Below are 14,297 nucleotides of genomic sequence, written 5' to 3' on the forward strand. Positions count from 1 at the left end.
TGACTCAGGAGTGCCCTAAGCAGCTGCTGCACTTTATCTGCAGTGACTTTATCTGCAGTGGCTCAGGAGCTCCCTCAATGGCTATTTGCTGCACCTCCAGGGAGGGAGGAGAATGGTTCTGGCTCCTCCATTGCCAGTTTCCCCACCAGGCTATGGGAACCCCAGGGAAAATACAATAGGAGCTCAACTGGCTGTGCCTAATCCCAGAAAAAACATGGAGTAAAACATGGTTCCCCACTTGCACACAATCACTCAGGCAGTGGGAAAAAGGAAGAGAATCAGAGAACTAACAGCTCTCTGATTCTCTACCACAGCCTGAACCCCAGCACAGGTTACAGAAGTTCAGGGGCTGCTTTAAGTTGTGTAAACTGATTATGGTCTCCAAGGAACAATGCACCGGGGGGAAGCTAGAATGCAACTCACTCCAGCTACTCCCCGTCCATGCCCCAGAATCTGTCCGAAAGTACTGAACATAGCTCCTTGATCTATTTGAAATATGTTTGGCACTCAGGCAAAAAGCACAGCTTTGTTGAAAGAAGAGGGCAAGCAAGTGCCAAAGTTAAGGATAACTTGGAAACTGCAGCTAGTACAGAATGTGGATGCCTAATTACTTAGGTTGGTGCATGGGTTATATTTCTTTCACACACCACAGACTGCACTGGCTTGAAATGTATTTCCAGTGGCAATTTGAAGCATTACGTATAAAGCCCTATATCGTTTGGAGTCCCATTTATCTTTAAAGACCAACTTTCTCCTTGTTCTCTTACCAGACTCTAAAGATCAGATGTGGCATTCAAGCAGACAGTCCACAGATGCACATATCTAGAGGCTGAAATAGGGCAATTCTCCAGGGAAGGTCCAGGACTCTGGAGCTTGCTTTCCCTCTAAGTCCAAGTGGAGGCATAATACTCTTTTTAAGTCTGATCCTGCTTCTTCCTTGTTAGACAACTAGTGTGATACACTGCAATAAACTTTCCTCAGTCTGACACAGCACAAGCACTATGCTAGATTTGTATTTGCAGTTTACTTGAAAATTGATTAAAAAACCCCGTCAACATACATTTGACTTCTGAAAACCAGTTATTTAGCTCTCCACAGGGAGTCTAAATTCACATACCAACTGAGTTGGGTGCACACGCTAATGGAGTTTGGATAAATAAAAATAACACAGTCTGAAAGAAGAAGCCTAAAATTAAGTGAGATTAATCCTATTACTGATAAAACATGTTTCTAAAAATGGAGGAAGAGATGCTAGAGCACAAAAGACCCTGCACACTATTTAAATGAGAAAAAACTGCAACTCTGTTGCAAAGACAAACAAACACACCACACAACTCAAACCCAAGTCCAAGTTACAGCAGAATTTAGTTCTACTGCTCAATATCTACACAGATCATTAGAGTCATGATCCAAAACTGGACTACCCAAATCAATCTTTCCACAGAATTTCACCATGTATACCGAGAACATCAGAACACTACCTCACCACCGTAGAAACAAACATAAAACATAACAACCTGGAATAAATTAGAATTTCTCTAATCCAGATTAACTAATCTTTACATTTTATAATTTGTACCAAGAGGTATCTTCTGCCTACTACTGAGGAATATCAGACACAACATTATAATAAAGTTTCCTTATTATAAGAATTTGTTACTTTTACAAAATATAAAAATCATTTGCACATTATGAAACACCATGAAGTACCTGAAAGTAAATTATAATGCATTTTGTGCTACATTATCCATATTTTTCTATTGCATTTATTTACATTCTAAATTGGCAATTTCAATCATTTGCAATAGTTCTCCCAGTTAATTAGCAATGTTCTGCTGTACAGATTTTTCAGAATCCAATCTCAAATTCTTATAATAATGCATAAATATTTCCTAACACACAACCTTATCATGACAGGCTAGCACCCCTCCCCCCAAAAGCAAATAACTCCAACCCCACAACAAACACACACCTCCCCACAACATATTCTATTCCAAAATCATAGAAAAATATAGACACCCATCATCAGCATTGCCCCCACGAAAACCCAAACACAGCACATATCAGTCTTCCCCTACAAAAATCACTCCTATAAACTCATGTGACACCTTCAGTGACACTCCTCCTTGCCCTCTTTTTCTGCTGCCTCCCTATACCCCAAGGGCTCTCCCACATATTCTGCCCCCTCAAGCTCTACATGCTCTTCCACCTCCTCTTTACCCTTGGAGCCCTGAGGTCCCATCTTTTTCTCCCCCAAATCTTTGAGTGCCCTTCTTTCACTCTGATGGTTCTCTAGCTCTGAAGTGCTTCCTCCTCCTTGTCTCTCAGATCCCTGAGAACCCTTCCTCCTATCCTTTTACCCCTCTGTGGAATGATAGGCCAATAAAGAGACGGGGGGCTCACTCAGTTGGGCAGAGAGGGTAGAAAGGAAGTGAAGCTGCTCCGCATTCTGTGTGTTTGTGGGCTACAACCAACATGTAGTCTCACACTGCAGCTGCTGCTATGCAACTGAGAGCAAGAAGCACCAACGTTAGCCAAGGGAAGGATAGCTCTGTGGCGGCACGCCAATCTTCCTGCCCTACCTATGCTACCTGCTGCTCCTCAGGCCAGCAGTATACTCATAGACTCATGAGAACATAAGAACAGCCATACTGAGTCATATTAATGGTCCATCTAGCCCAGTATCCTGTCTTCCGACAGTGGCTAATGCCAGGTGCTTCAGAGGAAATGAACAGAACAGGTAATCATCAAGTGATCCATCCCCGCCCATTCCCAGCTTCTGGCAGAGATTAGGGATGCTTCAGAGCATAGTTTTACTTCCTTGCCCATCCTGGCTTATAGCCATTTATCTAGTTCTTTTTTAAGCCCTGTTATAGTCTTGGACCTCACAACATCCTTTGGCAAAGAATTCCACAGTTTCACTGTGCGTTGTGTGAAGAAATTCTTCCTTGTTTGTTTTAAACCTGCTGCCTATTAATTTCATTTGCTGAGCCCCTAGTTCTTGTGTTATGAGGAGGAAATAACACTTCCTTATTTACTTTCCCCAACCAGTCATGATTTTATAGACATCTATCATATCCCCCCTTAGTCATCTCTTTTCCAAACTGAAAAGTTCCAGTCTTATTAATCTCTCCTCATATGGAAGCTGTTTCATACCCCAGTCATTTTTTGTTGCCCTTTTCTGTACCTTTTCCAATTCCAATATATCTTTTTTGAGATGAGATGATCAGATCTACATGCAGTATTCGAGATGTGGGCATACCATGGATTTATATAGAGGCAATATATTTTCTCTTATTATCTATTCCTTTCCCAATGATTCCTAATATTCTGTTAGATTTTTTGACTGCCACTGCACATTGATATTTTCAGAGAATTATCTAGAATGACTCAAAGATCTCTTTCTTGAGTGATAACAGCTAATTTAGACCCATCATTTTATTTGTATAGTTGGGATTATGTGTTCCAATGTGCATTACTTTGCACTGATCAACATTGAATTTCATCTGCCATTTTGTTGCCCAGTTTACTTTGGATTTAACTATCTTGAGTAGTTTTGTATCATCTGCAAATTTTGTCACTTCACTGTTTACCCCTTTTTCCAGATCATTTATGAATATGTTGAACAATACTGGTCCCAGTACAGACCCCTGTGGGAACTTTAAGGTCATCTAGTTAGTCTGACCTCCTGAACACTGCAGGCCACAAAACCACACCCAACCACTTCTGTAGACCCCACACCTCTAGCTGAGTTATTGAAGTTCTGGAATCATGATTTAAAGACTTCAAGTTACAGAGAATCCAACATTTCCACTACTTTAAATCGCAGGTGACCTGTGCCCCATGCTGCACAGGAAGGTGAACCTCCCCACCCTCCGAGGGTCTCTGCCAATCTGACCCAGGATAAAATTCCATCACGACTCCAAATATGGCGGTCAGCTAGACACTGAGCATGTGGGCAAAACCCACCAGCCAGACACCTGGGAAAGAATTCTCTGTAGTAACTCAGAGCCCTCTCCAACTAGTGTCTCATCACTGGCCATTGGAGATATTTGCTGCTCGCAGTAACAGATCCGATACTGTAGGCAGTCTCATCATTCCATCCCCTCTAAGCACCCTCTGGCAGCGAGCACACTAGGATCCAAATCGTGAATCCAAGAGCCCTCTCTCAGTTTGGAGCTGGATCAGTGGATTGTGCCATGAGTGGCACAGTGTCTATTGTGTTTAGCACCTATAGGCTCTAGTCAGGACTGGGGTCCCATTGTACTAGGTGTTGTATTGAAAACACAGCAAAGAGGAAAGAGAAATTAAGCTAAACTCCAAGAATGCTGGTACCTAGCACTCTTGAGGAAGATTTAGTAACAGCCTGGGACTGGAGACTTTTTGGATTTATGGCTAATCCAGCTTACTTGTGGCAGCTTCTCAAAAAAACACAAAGAAAATTCCCATGCCTAATACAACTTCTGAAACCTTAAAAGTACCTCTGAGAACTGTTCAGCTGTTTCTACTTTTCTACTTTTACTTATACCTAGTGGGATGGAAACAGTGACATAAACATGAGATTATTATTTAGGCGTGCAAATAGTAGGTATTCACACTGATCCATAAATGCTATAGGACTATGCAATTAGTTTATATGGATTTCTAAACTGAGACTTATTCAGGAAGTTATGCAATCTAGGGACTGTGGGAAATTCTGGATGCATTGTAATAGAGCACAAGTGGCCAACCTGAGCCTGAGAAGGAGCCAGAATTTACCAATGTATATTGCCAAAGATCCACAGTAATACATCAGCAGCACCCCATCAGCTCCCCCCTGCTCCAGCCCCCAGCACCTCCTGCCCACAGGCAGCCCTGACAGTCAGCACCTCCTGCCTGCTGCAATCAGCTGTTTTGCATGTACAGGAGGCTGGGGGGGGGGGGAAGCAGTGAGCACCTGGCAGGCTCGGGGGAAGGGGCAGGGGCCTTGGGGGAAGGAGTGGAGTGGGGGCAGGGCCTGGGGCAGACACGGGGTTGAGCAGTGAGCACCACCCGGCACACTGGAAAGTTAGCGTCTGTAGCTTCAGCCCCGGAGTCAGCACCTATGCAAGGAGCCGCATATTAACCTCTAAAGAGTTGCATACGGCTCTGGAGCCACAGGTTGGCCACTCCTGTAATAAAGTAAAAGAGGCACCAGATGTAGAACTTAAGAGAATACCCAGAATACCATAGAACAATTCTTTTGGAATAACTTTCTTAACATGGAGAACAATGGATCATATGCCTACGGTCCGACTATTACAGATGAAGTTTATTATTACAAAAACATTTCTCTCATATAACATTGGATATTAAAAAAAATCTTGTTAAAAAAAGTTAAGGACATAAAGGTAAACGGTAATTGGGATAAAGTACAATATGGTTCTACAAACTGTAGATTGTGCCAGACCAACCTGATCTCTTTCTTTGAAAAGATAACTGGTTTTCTAGACAAAGGAAATGCAGTAAATCTAATCTACCTGGATTTCAGTAAAACATCTGATACGGTTCCACATGGGACATTATTAGTTAGATTAATACAAGAGTTGAAAGGTGGATAAGAAACGGGTTAACAGGAGCCTACAGCAGGTAATGTCAGACTAGAGGGAAGTTACTAGTGGTGTACCACATGGATCAGTCTTGGGACCAATCTTATTTAACATTTTCATTAATGACCTTGGCACAAAAAGCAGGAATGTACTAATAAAATCTGAGGATGACACAAAGTTGGGAGGTGTTGCCATTACTGAGGAGGACCAGAATACAGTAAAACCTGCCAAGAGCAACCACTCATGGAAGTTATGGTATGTCTACACTACAAAATTAGGTCGAATTTATAGAAGTCGGTTTTGTAGAAAGCGTTTTTATACACTCGATTGTGTGTGTCCCCACACAAATGCTCTAAGTGCATGTAGTCGGCGGAGTGTGTCCACAGTATCGATGCAACCGTCGACTTCCGGAGCGTTGCACTGTGGGTAGCTATCCCACAGTTCCCGCAGTCTCCGCCGCCCATTTGAATTCTGAGTAGAAATCCCAGTGCCTGATGGGGCTAAAACATTGTCACGGGTGGTTCTGGGTACATATCGTCAGGCCCCCCAAAACAATCGTTTTGAGCCTTTTTTCTTGAGTTACCTGTGCAGACGCCATACCACGGCAAGCATGGAGCTCGCTCAGCTAACCGTCACCGTATGTCTCCTGGGTGCTGGCAGACACGGTACTGCATTGCTACACAGCAGCAGTTTATTGTCTTTTGGCAGCAGACAGTACACTATGACTGGTAGCCATCATTGACATAGTCCTGGGTGCTCTTTTAACCGACCTCGATGAGGTCTGGGGCGCCTGGGCAAACATGGGAGTGACTCAGCCAGGTCATTTCCCTTTTAAGTTTTGTCTCATGGTGATTGACTCCTACCGGCAGTGCACTGTCTTTTAATCAGCAGCCACCAGAAGATGATGGCCAGCAGTCATACTGCACCGTCTTCTGCCGAGCACCCAGGAGATGACGATGGCTAGCGGTCGAACTGCACAGTCTGCTGCCAGCAAGATGTATAAAGATAGATGAAGTGGCTCAAAACAAAAAATAAACCAGATTTGTTTTGTATTCATTTTCTCCTCCCTCCCTCCGTGAAATCAATGGCCTGCTAAACCCAGTTTTGAGTTCTATCCTTGAGGGGGCCATTCTGTTTCTTGCAAAGCCACCCCCTTTGTTGATTTTAATTCCCTGTAAGCCAACCCTGTAAGCCATGTCGTCAGTCGCCCCTCCCTCCATCAGGGGAACAGCAGACAATTGTTCCGAGCCTTTTTTCTGTGCAGACACCATACCACGGCAAGCATGGAGCCCGCTCAGATCACTTTGGCAATTAGGAGCACATTAAACACCACGTGCATTATCCAGCAGTATATGCAACACCAGAACCTGGCAAAGCGAAACCGGATGAGTAGGTGACGTCAGCGCGGTGACAAGAGTGATGAGGACATGGATGCAGACTTCTCTCAAAGCACGGGACCTGGCAATGTGGGCATCATGGTGCTAATGGGGCAGGTTCATGCTGTGGAACACCGATTCTGGGCTCGGGAAACAAGCACAGACTGGTGGGACCGCATAGTGTTGCAGGTCTGGGATGATTCCCACTGGCTGCGAAACTTTCGCATGCGTAAGGGCACTTTCATGGAACGTTGTGACTTGCTTTCCCCTGCCCTGAGGCGCAAGAATACCAAGATGAGAGCAGCCCTCACAGTTGAGAAGCGAGTGGCAATAGCTCTGTGGAAGCTTGCAATGCCAGACAGCTACCGGTCAGTCGGGAATCAATTTGGAGTGGGCAAATCTACTCTGGGGGCTGCTGTGATGCAAGTAGCCAACGCAAGCAAAGATCTGCTGATATCAAGGGGAGTGACCCTGGGAAATGAGCAGGTCATAGTGGATGGCTTTGCTGCAATGGGATTCCCTAACTGTGGTGGGGCCATAGACGGAACCCATATCCCTATCTTGGCACCGGAGCACCAAGCCGGCAAGTACATAAACCGCAAGGGGTACTTTTCAATAGTGCGGCAAGCACTGGTGGATCACAAGGGAGGTTTCACCAACATCAGTGTGGGATGGCTGGGAAAGGTACATGACGCTCGCATCTTCAGGAACTCTGATCTGTTTCAAAAGCTGCAGGAAGGGACTTTATTCCCAGACCAGAAAATAACCATTGGGGATGTTGAAATGCCTATAGTTATCCTTGGGGACCCAGCCTACCCCTTAATGCCATGGCTCATGAAGTCATACATAGGCAGCTTGGACAGTAGTCAGGAGCTGTTCAACTACAGGCTGAGCAAATGCAGAATGGTGGTAGCATTTCCTTTTGGAGTTTAAAAGCGCACTGGCACAGTTTACTGACTCGGTTAGACCTCAGTGAAACCAATATTCCCACTGTTATTACTGTTTGCTGTGTGCTCCACAATATCTGTGAGAGTAAGGGGGAGACATTTATGGCGGGGTGGGAGGTTGAGGCAAATCGCCTGGCTGCTGGTTACGCACAGCCAGACACCAGGGCAGTTAGAAGAGCACAGGAGGGCGCTGTGCGCATCAGAGAAGCTTTGAAAACCAGTTTCATGACTGGCCAGGCTATGGTGTGAAAGTTCTGTTTGTTTCTCCTTGATGAAACCCCCCGCCCCTTGGTTCACTCTACTTCCCTGTAAGCTAACCACCCTCCCCTCCTCCCTTCGATCACTGTTTGCAGAGGCAATAAAGTCATTGTTGCTTCACATTCATGCATTCTTTATTAATTCATCACACAAATAGGGGGATAACCACCAAGGTAGCCCAGGAGGCGTGGTGGAGGAGAGAAGCACCAGGAGGGGTGGTGGAAGAGGTAAGGACAATGCCACACAGCACTTTAAAAGTTTAAAACTTTAAAACTTATTGAATGCCAGCCTTCTGTTGCTTGGGCAATTCTCTGGGATGGAGTGGCTGTGTGGCCGGAGGCCCCCCCACCGTGTTCCTGGGCGTCTGGGTGAGGAGGCTATGGAACTTGGGGAGGAGGGTGGTTGGTTACACAGGGGCTGGAGCAGCGGTCTGTGCTCCAGCTGCCTTTCCTGCAGCTCAACCATACGCTGGAGCATATTAGTTTGATCCTCCAGCAGCCCCAGCATTGAATCCAGCCTCCTCTCATCACGCTGCAGCCACCTTTCAGCTTCAGCCCTCTCTTCAGCCCGCCACTTACTCTCTTCAGCTCGCCACCTCTCCTCCCGGTCATTTTGTGCTTTCCTGCGCTCTGACATTGTCTGCCTCCACGCATTCGTCTCTGCTCTGTCAGTGTGGGAGGACAGCATGAGCTCAGAGAACATTCCATCGCGAGTGCGTTTTTTCTGCCTTCTAATCTTCGCTAGCCTCTGGGAAGGAGAAGATCCTGTGATCCTTGAAACACATGCAGCTGGTGGAGGAAAAAAAAGGGACAGTGGTATTTAAAAAGACACATTTTATAAAACAATGGCTACACTCTTTCAGGGTAAACCTTGCTGTTAATATTACATACATAGCACATGTGCTTTCGTTCCAAGGTCGCATTTTGCCTCCCCGCTCCGCGTGGCTAGCCCCTCACCCCTCCCCGTGGCTAACAGCAGGGAACATTGCTGTTCAGCCACAGGCAAACAGCCCAGCAGGAATGGGCACCCTGAATATCCCGTTAAGAAAAGCACCCTATTTCAACCAGGTGACCATGAATGATATCACTCTCCTGAGGATAACACAGAGAGATAAAGAACGGATGTTGTTTGAACGCCAGCCAACATGCAATGCTTTGTTCTACAATGATTCCTGAGTACGTGTTACTGGCCTGGAGTGGTGAAGTGTCCCACCATGGTGGACGGAATAAGGCTGCCCTCCCCAGAAACCTTTTGCAAAGGCTTCGGGAGTACATCCAGGAGAGTCGCGAATGCCAGGGCAAATTAATCATTAAACATGCTTGCTTTTAAACCATGTGTAGTATTTTAAAAGGTACACTCACCAGAGGTCCCTTCTCCGCCTGCCGGGTCCAGGAGGCAGCCTTGGGTGGGTTCGGGGGGTACTGGCTCCAGGTCCAGGGTGAGAAACAGTTCCTGGCTGTCGGGAAAACCGGTTTCTCTGCTTGCTTGCTGTGAGCTATCTACAACCTCATCATCATCATCTTCCTCGTCTTCAAAACTTCCGTGTTGCCTCCATCTCCATTGAAGGAGTCAAACAACACGGCTGGGGTAGTGGCGGCTGAACTCCCTAAAATGGCATGCAGCTCATTATAGAAGCGGCATGTTTTGGGCTCTGACCCGGAGCGGCCGTTTGCCTCTCTGGTTTTCTGGTAGGCTTGCCTCAGCATCTTAAGTTTCATGCGGCACTGCTTCGGGTCCCTGTTATGGCTCTGTCCTTCATGGCCTGGGAGATTTTGACAAATGTTTTGGCATTTCGAAAACTGGAACGTAGTTCTGATAGCACGGATTCCTCTCCCCATACAGCGATCAGATCCCGTACCTCCCGTTCGGTCCATGCTGGAGCTCTTTTGCGATTCTGGGACTCCATCATGGTCACCTCTGCTGATGAGCTCTGCATGGTCACCTGCAGCTTGCCACGCTGGCCAAACAGGAAATTGAAATTCAAAAGTTCGCGGGCCTTTTCCTGTCTACCTAGCCAGTGCATCTGAGTTTAGAGTGCTGTCCAGAGCGGTCACAATGGAGCACTCTGGGATAGCTCCCGGAGGCCAATACCGTCTAATTGTGTCCACAGTACTCCAAATTCTACCCAGCAAGGCCGATTTCAGCACTAATCCCCTTGTCAGGGGTGGAGTAAGGAAATTGATTTTAAGAGCCCTTTAAGTCGGAAAAAAGGGCTTCGTCCTGTGGACGGGTGCAGGGTTAAATCAATTTAATGCTGCTAAGTTCGACCTCAACTCCTAGTGTAGACCAGGGCTTAGCAAAAATGGTCGCTTGTAAGCAGTGGTCTCTCTTTAAAGATTTGCTGCCTTCAGAGCTGGGCAGCCAGACAGCAGTGGTTGCTGGCCAGATTCCCTGCTCTGAACGCAGTGCCGCCGCAAGCAGCAGCACAGAAGTAAGGAAGATCATGTGTCCTACAGGTTTGTTTTTATGGATGGAGTAACAAAATATGGTTGCTGGTTGCAGACGACAGGTGGTCACTCCTCACAGTTAAATTATAGGAGGAAAACATTCTGTGGCCTCTGCAGGTAGTCACTCGTGATGGGTGGTCTCTCTTCAGAAGTGGTCGCTAAGGCACATTTTACTGTATCTCACAAGAAGATCTGGATGACCTTGAAAACTGGACTAATAGAAATGGGATGAAATTAAATAGTGCAAGGTCATGCACTTAGGGACTAGGAGAAAAAGTTGGGTGTACTGGTTGATCACAGGATGACTATGAGCCACCAATGTGATGTGGCCATGAAAAAGGCTAATGCAAGCCTAGAATGCATTAGGCGAGGTATTTCCAGTAGAGATAGGGAAGTGTTACTGCCATTATAAAAGACACTGGTGAGGCCTTATCTGGAATACGGTATGCAATTTTGGTCTCCCATTTTAAGAAAAATGAATTCAAACTGAAACAGGTGCAGAGAAGGGTTACTATAATGAGCAGAAGAATGGAGAACCCACCTTGAGAGGAGACTTAAGAAACTTGGCTTGTTTAGCTTAACCAACTGAAGGCTGAGGGGAAATACGGTTGCTCTCTGTAAATACAACAGAGGGATAAACAACAGGGAGGGAGAGGAGTTATTTAAGTTAAGGGTCAGTGTGGGCAAAAGAAAAAAGGATATAAACTGTCCATCAAGAAGTTTAGGCTTGAAAGTAGGTGAAGGTTTCACCATGAACAGCCTTCAAAGGGGCAAAACACGTACCTGGTTACAAGCTAGATAAGTTCTTTATGGAGGGGATGGTATGATGAGCTTGCCTACCGTGGCATGTGGCCCATCTGTGATTGCTAGTAGCAAGTATCTCCAACAGCCAGAGATGGGGCAATAGATGGAAAGGGCTCTGAGTTACTACAATGAATTCTTTTCTGGGTGTCTGGCTGGAGGGTCTTGCCCACGTGTTCAAGATCTAATTGATCACCAGGAATTTTCTTCCAGGTCAGATTGGCAGAGCCCGTGGGTTTTTTTTGCTCTCCTCTACAGCATGGGTCACTTGCTGGTTTGAACTGGAGTAAATGGTGGATTCTCTGTCACTTGAAGTATTTAAATCATGATTTGAGGACATCAGTAACTCAGCCAGAGGTTAGGGGTCTATTACAGGAGTGTGTGGGTGAGTTTCTGTGGCCTGAGATTACAGGTGGTCAGACTGGATAATCACAATGGTCCCTTCTGGCCTTAAAGTCAATGAGTCTACATGCATGCCTCAGTCCCCTGTCTCCCAAGCAAGACCACAGACACTAAAAAGGTTCAAATGGAGCCTGTAGATTCCAGCATGGATAAAATGTCCCAATTCAACAAAGTTTGGGGAAAATGCAGAGGTTCTCTATGGGGTCAAAAATTTGGGTGTAAACGGGAATGTTGTCTAGCTTATTCCACTTTGATATTGTGCAAGAACAGGCTCATCCCATCAATTTTGATCACATATAAGAAATTGAGTATTATTTGCACACAGCAGGGGTGAAAGAGGTATGCAGAAGAAAGAGATGATGTTTCTGGCCAAAAAAATCAAAGTGTCAGAGGAATATTCCAGGGAGGTGCAAGTAGCACCATTCAACTAGGTACTAAGGTTAATCCTAATATAAGAGTGAGCCACTCTCCTATTGACTTAGATGGGAATTGCACCTGCTTACCTCAGGGAAAGCATAAAACCCAAGAGTGTTGGGAAAATCCACTCAGGTGTATATTAAAGTAGGAGGACTGCCTCATATTACATTAATATTAATAGATTTTTAGCTGCTTTCCCAGCCTCAGAATTTTTGCAGTGGAACTTACTGCTTGTATGGCCTCTTCCTGGTCACCTCCAGTCTTTTTCCTGCTACAACTCCCTCTCTTCCTCCTCCTCAGTGTACAAACTATACCCAGTTTGCAGGCTAAAATAATAGCAAGTTGGTGCACGTTGCCCTATTTTGTTACTTACCATGATTTTCTTATCAGCTTACATCCAACAACTAACTTTCACCACCTCTGTACTTTGCTTATAAGTAGTTCTATACAATTCTACATTGTATGTATGATACCTACATCAAGAGACGCTATGTCCCCAGGGCCGAAGAGTGCATAAAATATTTGTGAGGAAGACCAGACATGCATTAAGTGTCAGGATGTCAGCACATTTAGAAAGAGGTCAGAGAACAACAAAAATTATTAAGGAAAGCAACACATAATGAAAAACTATAAGAAATAAAATATAGATAGATAGGCTAAATGATTACTAAAGTTTGGGAGAAAATGTTTGTGACATATTCTTCATAGTGATATTATGATATGATTATGACATAATTATTATGTATTTTATGCAAGATAAGTCATGTGAGGTGTCCTGGGAAAAGTTACGATTTGCTGAATATGAGTATCCTATTTGTATGCATATATCATTTTTGTATCTGAAGTCATGAATATTGACTATATACCTATATTTCAAATGTAGTTACACCTGGGTAACGCCCATTAGACAAAATACTTTCAGTCTAGACAGTGGGTTGGGAAGGGCCTATTCAGGGCAGTGGGCCATTAGGAAAAAAACAATATGCCTTAGGAGCAGCTTATTTCCCACCTGGTGATGAACCTTCCTGGGAACACTCCAAACAGCCTGTGAGTAATGGCTGCTATGACCCTACAAGGCCATGTGCTCAGATCACATGCCGGACTCCTTGGGATGTCAGTATTTTTCCACAGACTGTTCTGGGAACCAAGCTTTGAAACAAAAGGTTCCCGCTATATGCAAAAGCTATATAAAGCAGGGTATGACATCATCTGGTGTTCTTCATTCCCCACACAAGAGGACTCCTGGAAACACCTGAGGAACAAAGACTGAACTGGGGGAAGTGCTGGACCCAGGCTAAAGGGATTTCTAGCCTGCGAATGAAACACCTGGGGATTCCAAGCTTTAAAGCAAGTGCAGCTTGTCCCTTAAGAATCTGTGGCCTGCTTGTATCATCTCTTAGAGTGAGAATCTGCTAATTCATATCCAATCAATTTAGTATATTAAGCTTAGTTTGTGTTTTTTTTCTTTGCTAGGTAATCTGCTTCAATCTGTTTGCTATCACTTATAATCACTTAACATTTATCTTTTGTAGTTAATAAACTTGCTTTTGCTTTATCTAAACCAATGAGTTGATGTGAAGTGTATGGGAATCTTAGCTCAGGGGCAAAGGCTGTTGCATATTCCTCTCCACATTGAGGGAGGGGGTGAACTTTCTGAGCTTACACTGTACAGTTTCCTGTGCAGTGCAAGACAATACAATTTTGGGCTTATACTGCAGAGGGGCTGCATGCCTGGGGAGTTGGGAGTTGCCTTAGCTGTAGCCTTTCCATTGTTGATTCATTGAAGAAGCTGGACAGAGAGCCTGTAGCTAGGTGTGGCCCCACCTGTATGAAGGCTGGTAAAAGTGCAGAGTGGAGGGCTTTTCAGCTTGTCACAGCAATATAGTGTGAGAGGGAGCCCAAGCGGGTGGGTTGGGGGGGGGGGTTAGTGGTATCCCAGTCCCAGGTGGCACCCTGGGGAGAACCCGTCACAGTGTAAACTACCCATAAGTATCTGAAGGGTAGAAACTTCAAGAGGGAGAGAAATTGTGTTGGGCAGTTCAAGTGATATAAAGGAGTCATTACATGAAATAAGTCATAGGA

At 45.2% G+C, this 14,297-nt stretch overlaps 1 protein-coding gene across 4 annotated transcripts in view; it reads right to left on the reverse strand.

Moving 5' to 3' along the window:
* Positions 1-14,297, reverse strand: part of SH3KBP1 (SH3 domain containing kinase binding protein 1) — a 363,156-nt gene that overhangs the window by 79,948 nt on the left and 268,911 nt on the right. The gene's annotated exons all lie outside the window — the stretch shown is intronic.

This window comes from Natator depressus, chromosome 1 (assembly GCF_965152275.1).
Source record: "Natator depressus isolate rNatDep1 chromosome 1, rNatDep2.hap1, whole genome shotgun sequence".
NCBI lineage: Eukaryota > Metazoa > Chordata > Testudines > Cheloniidae > Natator > Natator depressus.